The sequence below is a fragment of the Hirundo rustica genome, chromosome 8 (genome assembly GCF_015227805.2).
Source record: "Hirundo rustica isolate bHirRus1 chromosome 8, bHirRus1.pri.v3, whole genome shotgun sequence".
In the NCBI taxonomy this organism is placed as follows: domain Eukaryota; kingdom Metazoa; phylum Chordata; class Aves; order Passeriformes; family Hirundinidae; genus Hirundo; species Hirundo rustica.
The window spans coordinates 28,948,600-28,959,266 of NC_053457.1; positions in this window are offsets into that span (position 1 = coordinate 28,948,600).

The following is a 10,667-nucleotide window of genomic DNA, read 5'->3' on the forward strand; positions in this document are numbered from 1 at the left end:
TAAGATTATAACTTCAACAACAAAACCAGCATCACTAAATTCTAAATAAGTAAGAGTTAAACCAGGGAACAACAGGATATTCAGCTTTCTGATTTCTCCCTTGGCTGTTAGGTGTGTGATATACAGCTGAAGATCTTTTTCACAGGAGGAGAGAAAAAGTGCTTATCTAGCTCATATTTATTTCAAAATATGAGTTAGACATTTGTGTTCACACACAAACACATACACATATATATATGGATGCCACCTATAGAAGTATTAGTATGGCTCAAGGTCAGTGGTCGTGCTTGCAAATTATAAAATTTCTCTCTGCATAAAGAGTGTGGTGTCTTCTAGAGGCTTCAGGAACTTTCCACCTTTCCTTTCCTTTCTAGTTTTACATTGAATATCCGAAAGGAGGTTGTGCTTTATGAGTGGATATTCTCCTAATCAGGGAGAAGAATGAGCCCCAGTGAAATCTCTGAGACCTTCAGGCTTACAGTTAAACAGAAATTTCATGGCTATGGACTGAAAAGAGATTAAGCAAAGTGGTTTTAGACATGCCACCCCTGCCCCTTGGGTTCTAGACTAACAAAGGCAGGATGTGATATTTAGATCAAGTTCTTCACTTTATCTTAAACTTGCCCTTCTGAGGTATCCTCATCAGCAGAAAGCCATTCTAAAACCCAGAGTAACGGCACACACAGATTTATAGAAACTGGGAACAAGCCCAAACATTTCCTGTGGTGGAGGGACTCGTCTTTTATATTTATTACTATGGTGTTTATATTTACTGGGATCATCTAGTTACATCAGCTGCAAATGTATTCTATTGCATCAGGGTTTTGTTTCCCTTTGCTTTTTGTTTTCCCTTTGACTGTGAGGATACCCTTACACGGCATCAGTAGTGTGGTGCAAATCTCTCCAGCTAATTCGAGGTGAGTTAGTCTGGATACCAGAAGGGCAGAGCTGCATCAGCACTGTCCTGCACCCCTGCTAATTGCATACTGCTCTGCAGGGCTAATTAGCTCCACGAGAGAGCACAAGAGCCTGGCACTGGGACAAGCCAGCTTGTTCCCAGAGAGTTCAGGTAGCTCTGCACAGCATTTAATTTTCCTGTCCAGTTTTGAGGTTAGTAACACTTGCTGGATTAGCCTTAGTGCCAAAGCAATGTACATAAGAGCCCCGCTCCAGGAGTACACTCAGTGCCATTGAGTGACATTTTCCTGCAGGATTTCTTCCATGAGGTGAAACAAAACAAATGTTAAGATATTCATATTAGTAAGTATATTGTGTCCTTTAAAAAGTCAGTTACTCCTCCTCCTATGAAGGCTGGCACTAGCTGTCCTGAGTCATAGCTTAAAAAAACAACAATCAGAAGAACTGTGTAACAGGAACAAGTGACCACAGCACATAATCCTTAGATTCCTTTTGAGCCAGCTTCTATGAATTTTTTTTTTGCCTTTTTTCCCCTACTGTTTCAAAGTGCATGGTTACCCTCTGCACCTCCATGTCTGACATTTTGTTAGGTGCTTCTGAGTAAAGCACTCCTGCTCCAGCTCCCACAGTACTTCGATTTGTATCAATAATGAGCAGCTTTCATTCTTTCCCAGTCAATGCTGGAATATGCAAAGCAAATCAAAAGCTATGGTTGACATAATACACGGAAACATCTATCTCTTCCAGTCAGCCATTGCCTCACTCTGTTTTTTCTCCACTTTAGATAAACAATCTACAATGTGTTTACTGAGGCTTGTACTGATATTCCTCAATGGTATAGGCAAGTCTACTTTTATTCCAGCAGACACAGAGAATAAGCCCACGGTTCACAGTGCGTGCAAACCCCTTTGAAACCCAAGATTATTTGTTCTCCGACTGTTCTAAGGTAATTAAGGAGCATTGCATGTTTCTCAATTAATGATTCCTCATTCAGCTGGGGATCTTTGATGCTAATTTGTTTTAATCAGGACAGAGACTGCTAAAAAACTAAACGATTCAGTGAAGAGGAACTAGGAATTTTTAATCAAGTGGAAAAGATCTAAATGCTATGAGGGACACATCCATCATAAGTTTTCACTTCTTGTTCATTTAACTTTGTTCTTTCAGGTCTCATAAAATGTTGTGTTAATCAATGCAAGAAAGTTTGAGAATATGAAGAATGCATGGTGGTTTTTTCTTCATCTGACGTGAGCATTTGTGCAAATATGAGGAGCTGAAACAAGAGCCGTGATGTTAAAACACATTCACCGTGGTTTTTTAGTCATGCACTGAAGTACAGTTTTCTATTTTGTCAAATACTATATAGGAAGTTGTCAATCATTGTTGTCTTAATATGCTGAGGAGTCCCTGGGAAAAAATACTGGTGTTGTGGGGGATTGGATGCTCTCCATTTAAATGTTAATTTATAAATTATTTTGGTATCACAGTACATACATACATTGGGTTAAATGACCTACTATAACTTCTGCCCATGGAATTAGTGTTTCAAATGCTGCAGCCCATGCTGCATGAAATCCCGTGGTTTCTGAGGAGACCATGTATATACTCGATAAAATAATGTTTTATTCCTAAGTACATTTATTTATAGCTTTGAGGCAAAAGCACTTCACAGTTCTGTCTCCTCCAGCTGCTTTACCACGATAGACTTAGTGTCTTCCATCATGGAAATACCAATATTCCACTCCTATGGCTTCAACAGAGTGGAGATGCTCCCAAGCCTTGACTTCCAGGGATCTTTAGCCATGAGATGGAGTTAAAGCCATGAAGGACACTCAAATCCAAAACGTGAGTCTTCCTGAACAAGCAGTATTTTAGCAATAGTTCAATTAAAAAGTAAATTGTATGTGCTAAGGAATTTCCAGATCAGGAGAGGCATTTAATGGCTTTGAGGTTTTTTTAGTGCTGGGAAACATTTTCAGATTCTTTTGTGACCTCCAGCATTTTCCCTATCACTGCTTTTCGTGCCTGTTTTGGAGTGCTCCCTACCTTCTTAGTACCTGTCTACTAAACTCCAAACTGTGCCAAAAATAGGCAGAGAGACAAGAAATCTAACTGGCTCCCTTGCCCTCCTTTCTTTATGGCTGTGAACAGTGTGTTTATTTTGTAGCTGAGAAGTCAAAATGAAAGGAAAATCCTTCTAAGAAATTCCTAATGACTATCTTAAGGGTGAACTTTAAGTAGTTTAATAGCAGCAGGGGTTGGTTTGCTTGTTTGTTTGGGGTTTTTTTTCTTGCAAGCAAGTTTAAATATGTAACAGTTAAAAGTAGAATTCTATATGTTAAATGATTCACATACAAATGGAAGCACAGCCACCAAAGAGTTGCCTTACAGAAGAAGGCTTTTTTCACCAAAAGCTGTCTGTACACTGTGAAACACAGTTCAGATGTTTGAACTTATGCTAATTGAAAGATCAACATTTTTCTTTCCTCAGTGAATACCCTGCTCTTTTCGTCTTTGAGATGGCTCTCCCATGTGCAAAAAATGAGCTGTAATTATGCCCAGCTCAAGGCAATCTCAGGATCTAAAATATCCTGCCAACCAGTGTGTTCTCAATCTGCCTTGTTAGTTCACAAAATTGTGCATGTGCCTTTGCTACAGTCTCAAACCTGATAATGTCACATCATTGGGACAGGAAATGTTCTCTGATCTTATCTGAAGTGACACTTGCAATTTTGAGTTCTAGCTTGATGAGATCACGTTGTCAGGGCTCCACATAAGTGTGATCTTTCCTGATTTGCAATTGTATCTGTTTTGAACGGTCTTTACACTGTTCAAGCAAAAGCATGTGATAATGCATTTTGTCAGATGCAAGGATAATGAAAAAGTGATTTTATAGTTCCCCTTTTAGGAAATCCAATTCATGTGACTAAACTCAGTCAGTTTTCTCAACAGTTCCACCCCATCTGTCTAATTCTGTTTGCACCTGGAAACCTTAGTACCTCAAAATGTGATCGTGTTGAGGTAGTTCTCCCCCTTAGTAAAGTAGATGAGGCTTATTACCTTAAAACCTCTATTACTTCTGTGAAGCTCTGGGCTATAAAATGGTTTGCACATGCTGGAGTTGCTAAAACATATATTATGCCTTAAGCAAAAATATTTAACATAGTAAAAGCTTGTAAATTTGAAGAATACTTAAATACCTACATCGTGTTATTGGCAATAAGAAAGTCTGTAATGTTTAGGAGCAGGAGACTCTCAAGTCATATTTCAAATGTTTTTTTATTCATGAAACTAATTTTCTTTAGATGTACATTATATGGGAAGGAAAGAGCTGTTACAAATGCTGTATTTCCCCTTTCAGCGTACAGATTACACTCAGAATCCTGTAGCACCAAGTAAAAAATAGAAGAGGGAAGAAATATTGCATATACCTAACCTCTTAAGACTTCAGGAGTCTGTGAACAAAACTATGGTGTTAAGGTACAAATGCTTAGATCTTCAATCCCCATTTAAAATGCATTATGACAGGTCCTACATCAATGCAGACGACTAAAACAAAGAGCAAGTTGTGACCTCTCTTGTAAGAGTACCATGGGAGCAGATTGATTTGTCTGGATTGTGGCATGTGGATCACAGTAACAAGGAAGACAGACCACAGCTATTTGACTAAATTGCAGCAAAGCCAAAAAGAGAAATAACATTTATTTGTCCATTTAAAGTGACGAAAATAGAAGGCCATGCGAATCCAGGGTATTAGACTTTCTTGGATAATAAGATAAGACTCGGCCTGAAAGGCTAGAGGAGTGGAAACAGAGGAGTTTCTTGGCAAGCAGTTCTGAAATCCATACAAAACCTCTGGCAATTATTTTTTTTTCAACTGATTATTCTTCCTAAATAGTTATGTCCAAACCAGAGGAAACACAGTTTCTAAAGAGTTATTCTGATATCACAGTATCCCTCCTACCACAAGATTAGATAAATATACAGCTTTGTTGTATACCACATAACGATATATGGCCCAGATCTATCACTAAAAATTAAACCTAAAGTGTTGCACTGGGGCTGGCTAATCCCGGACAAACGCTATTCCTTTAATAACGGATGCAAGCCCCAGCTGCATTGTATTGTAAGGGAAGTGACAGTTCTGCCAAAACCCTGCATCACTTGCAAGATGCAGGCTCATGCGAGATTACTGTGTGCTGTGCTGACTAAGAAAAAGAAAGGACAGAATTAGGTTATTGTGGTGCTGCCACGTATGTTAGGCCATTCCTGAGATCAGAGATGCGTTGTGTGGCGCTGCCTCTGCGCATCCCTTCCAGAGAGAAAACACTCTCCAAGTTCTGCTTGTATTTTGGGGTCAAAGTAGGCAGATGCCTCTCTCTACCCAATAAATAGCATTTTTAAAGTTTTTTAACTGGATATTGCCATGTTGCATTTATCCCAGAGCTACTCAGATTCGTGCATTTGAAGGAGAAAGCTGTCTTGCATTATTTCTAAGGGGCTGGGTTTCTTCTAGCTGCACAATGTGGTTTTGTCTTTATTCCCATGATGATATTCAAACTTTATGACTGGGTAGTCTAAAATGTTATTAGATGGCAACAATAGCTTGCAATCTATTGCCTGGTCAGCTGGATTTTTATTGTTTAAAACAGCTTAACCTTTCCCTACCATTTTATGGAGTATATAGAGCTCATTCCAAACCATTTTATGCTTTGGCTGAAAGACGTATTTAGTAGATGGATTTCAAAAGTACTGTGGTTGAAAATCTGCATCATATTGCAGTAATCTGTTCTTGGCCTAATGCTAGTTATTCTTTAGCACTAATCTGGAAGAAAATACAAAATCTCTGCTAGAAAATATTGCAGGTGACATAAAAATTAGTGGAGTGGTAAATAATGACAGAAGAGATCATTTCTATTTTCTGGATTTGCATCATTTCAGAAGGTGAGCTCATCTGAACAATATGCATTTTAATACAGACAAATACAAAGTCATATGCCTGGGAACAAAAAAAATTCCAGTCACATGTACAGAATAGCAGAAAAGTACCTTTGAAATACAGTGGTAGTGATGAAGATTTAGAGTTTGTGATAGGTAGTGTCTGAATGTGAGCTCCCTGTGCAATATAATGGCTGAGAGAAAAACATTAGCTTTGAATGGGTAAGCAGTGAATGTCAAGCAGGAGGGAGATGAGTTCATGGCATGACTGAGATAATTGCTAGCATTCTCTGTCCAGATCTTGTTTGCTCACATGAAGAAAAAACCAGGAGAAGGAAAAAAAAAAAAAAAAAAAAAAAAAAAAAAAAAAAAAAAAAAAAAAAAGATAAAAGGTTCAGAGAGGAACAAAGGAATGATTCTAAGCCTGTGGAAAACAAATTCCAATAACCTGTGATTTAAGAAAATTAATCTATCCAATTTATCTAGGAGTGGGTAATAGGTGAATTGATACCAGTCTTCAATAGCTACATAAAATACCTGTTTCACAATTCTGAATGTCTGAACACATCACTAAAAGGATTAACAGTATCTTGTGGATGGAAGCTGGAGCTAAACAAATACAGACTTTAAAAAACACACCGTGTTTTAAAAGTCAGGCTAATTGATTACCAGAACAATTTATCTAGTATCAGAATGTATTTTCCCCCTCTGAATATCTTTTTGAAAAATGTACTATTGTTTAAACAGAAGTTAATTTAAAATAGATTATCGTAATGATCCCTTTGGTTTTACAATCCATTAAAGAGACATTACAAACCTCCAAATATGACCCAGAATGCAGATTTTTGTTTGAAGAAGAAAATGTTTACAAAATGAAAGACCTATAGGAATATGTGCTTCATTCAATTTTAAATCTCCAAGAGAAGTGTTTAAAATAACCAAGAAACCTCTAGTGAGAGCTGCAACACAAATATTATGTATCAGAATTTAAAAGAGAAAACAGAGGAGCAGTGACATGAGTTTCTGCTAACTGTCTAAGCTGTCCCAAAATGCTGAAGGGAAAAAACTGGGAAGGCATGGCACTAAAAACTGGATGCACTAATAGCATAATTATTGGCATATTGCTTATCATAAGTCTTGTTTATTGTCCTTTTTAACTTGCCACTGACTTTCTCTTTTCACTGAAATGTAGCCTAGATTGTGAAATAAAACTGTAGCCATTAGATAAAAGAGCCTTGCTGAGACTTTTTTGAAATATTGGTATAACTGCTCTATATTTCTGTGGCCTGTCATGGGAAAGAAATGAAGAAAAATATTATTAAGCCATTAGAAAATGTTTGACTCTCCAGTACTGCTCTGTACTAAGTCATGCGAAAGAACGGCTCCCGTCACTGAAGACACACAAGGTAAAAGATATTAGTATGGTAATGACACCAGGAAGGGTCAAAGGATGAAGGAGTAATGAGAACAGACATGTCAGAAGGATGAATAGGTGTGGTCATTAATTTCAGTTGAAGAGCAAAATGTAGATTCTGGCAAGATTTAGAGGACAAGTAGTGGCTGAATATGATGCAATCACTATAGGACAGACAAGAGTCGGACACATTTGGATAAGGCAAGAGGGAAGAGAAAAACTCTTCCTGCATAGAGCATTCATTCTTTTTTACAGGGTAACACCTCATTCTGCTTCAGGGTGAGCTCAGGGACAGGAAAGGAAAGAGAGCTGCCAAAAGGCAGAATGCTTTTGTCTGCCAGGTACAGCTTTTCAAAAACTGCTCGCCTGGGTTGATTCAGGGCAGCTTCGGTTTCAGAGCAAATGATGCTAAATGCAATGACTGAACTACTTGTGAAAGAAAGTACTTAAGTACAGAACCTCCTGAAAGATAAATTTCCCAAACTCAAGAAGAGAAGCAGCAATGAGAGGGTGTTCATCATTTCATACCTCTCCTTTGCTTTAGAGCTTCGATTAACAGTGCTCAGTAGCCGGAGCGTACATAAATCAGGGGCGAGGATCTCAGCAGCGTGCCATCGCAGCAGCCCTGGAATCCTGGTGAGTGCATGCCTTGGGTTTATGGCATTCTTACCTGTGATACTCACTCAGTCACTTTTCTGGCTGGACACCTCCAGGAGTGGAGTAATCCTAGGAAGGCAGTGAATGAGAGAGGATATGTATGTATGTTTTAATGGCAAGGTCATGAGCAGTGATGTAATAGCAATAACTGTCCAAACATCTTTGACATTCTGGTGAAAGACATCCAAAAGCATAGAGTTCACTGACTTAGTTTAAGCTCCCACATTTCAATTAACATTCAAAGAAATCTTTCCTTCTAGGCTGAACTGAAATGAGTTATTGATGTAATTATACCACGCAGGAGAGAAAAAAAAAACTTTAAATACTAGTTTTACCAACTGATACTAGGAAACTTTCCAATATCCCATTAAATGCTTTTTCTTGTTCTGTTTGCCAGGGCCTCAGTTCAACAAAAACATTAAAGTGTTTGAGGTAAGTTGGTCTATTCAATGAAACACACAGTTTCATACTTACCCATATGTCCCATTGACATTAAGCACATACTTAAAGTTAAGCACACAATTAAAGGCTTAGCTGAACTGGAGACTAAGCTCTTTATAGAAGAAGTTAGTTGCAAAGAGAAAATGAGCTAGGGTTCATTTCTACTTAGTTGCACTTTACAGCTAGATCTGTGTTTAAAGAGAATAGTGCCTAGAAAGAAAAATTTAATCCTAATTCCTCTCTCAGGAGTCTCTAGACAGAGCCAGCTGCAAAGGAAGACTGATTGGAAAATCAGGATTTTAGGGCTAGCACAAGAAGGGTCCTCTATTCCAGTCGCCCAGTTACTGTGGACAGCAATGTTGCCTAACCCTTGTTGACTCTTCTTGGGGTACAGGGGCCACATGGGTACAGAACTGAGGAACCACTCACTGGCTACCTGGGGCAAAACAAAGTCCTTGGGGGCATTTTATAGCAGCTTATATTTCTGGTAAAAAAGTCTCAGTATTGTGAAATCAGGAAGGTGAAACAGTGTAATATACATCCCTTTAGACTGTGAAACCCTTAACTAACTTACGTCTTGTATGGCACTTTCACATCTCAGGGCTCTTACTCAAACTTAGATGTGCTACAGACCCATCACCGTGCTATGACAGCAAAGTTCACAATTTAGAACATTAAACTTTGGTTGCCATTCTTGAAAAGTGTTTGGAAGAGATGATAATTTTCCTTTTTTGAACTGTCAGGCACTTTTCTCCTAAATTCCTTAAATCACAGACTGATATCTAAGTGCATGCCTGTGTTATCTTTAGACCTCACACCATCCTCATAACCATTTATGATTACTGTTATTAATTTTTGTCACATATCACGGTTTCAGTTTCACATCACCCACAAGTCCTTTTTTTTTGGCAATAAATGGCATTACTTTCATATGCTTATCTCATTCAATAAACAAAAGATTCCAAGAGAATCTTTATGCTACAGTTGGATTCAGATAAATAGTCTTTTCAGCACTGCTGTGAGTACGAGTGACATTTTTGAACCAAAACTTAATAGAGAGTGACTGGAATAGCTGACTCCTGATTTTTTGTGGAGATAAAATGAAACTTCAGTCTTCAGACAGTCCTATCATTGATTTTAGTCTTTTATCTCCCATGAAAACATCCCCCTCAAAAATCATTTAGCTGTGGATTTAGCAAAAACAGAAAGCAGATTTCATCTGTTCCCAAGCTACCCCAGTAATACAGTTATCTGACTTTATTATGGCATACAGATGCTAGTGGGAGAATAAACCTACTTCTAAGCTCACTTAACCCATTTCTTACCCTAACAGGAAGAAATATATTTAGAACGTATCCTTGGCAGGTCACATAGAAAGAACTCGGTGCTGGGAACAAAACAGATGAGCAAAAAAATTGCAAATGGAATAATAAGTGGAATGAGGTGCTTGCCAGCCCATAGTTCGATATTCTGGACTCCCAGCAACTTCCTGTGTGTGGCTGTATCCTTGCTGCTGGCCACGTAGCACATTGTCCCCTTCCTCCTGCCACCCATCCTCCTCAACTACCACGTTCACTGGAGTGTACTTGGTATTGCTCCATTGAAGCATTTTGGTCCCCTGTTTTCCACAGGCTGCCAGGACTCCTGGAACAACTCCTGGAGCAGGCCAGGGTGTCTGGTCTGTGGGTGATCTCACACCTGATGCATGGGACCACCTACGAGTTCGTGCTTGGATTGTGCAGCCCTTATCAATCAGCCTTGTCCATGCATGATGCTTGGTGCCAGACATGAAATCCTTGGAGTGTGGAACATGCAGATTTCCCATGCAATCATCTCAGCCAGGTCATCTTCTCTAGCTGGAAAAGAGTGTGGGAAGGCAGAGATCTGAGCAGCACAAGGTGATGATGGACACTGCCAGGTAGCCTCTGCTTGCTAATGAGCTTGTAGGTCTGCTCCTGGATGGCTCCACCTGCAGCAGTGGAGCTCCAACACGCAGATTTGCAGGTGCCTAGTTTCAGGAATGTTAGGAGAATCGAGCCATGGAATGAATTTAGGGATGCTAGGCATGATAATGGCAACAGGATAAAACTTCTCTCTTGTTCAAGATGAACGCAGAACAGAAGAAAGGAAACCAAATGTGCTCACAAATGCATAGTGAGGCCTGAAGTAAGTGCACTGGATGAAGAAGGGAATCTGTTTGCATTGTTTATCTGTGTGTGGTTATGTTTGTCTAGTAATTGGGTAACTGGGATGTCGTTCCTTAAGAGCAGGTTAAATGAAAGGCAGCAGCTGCAGAAGG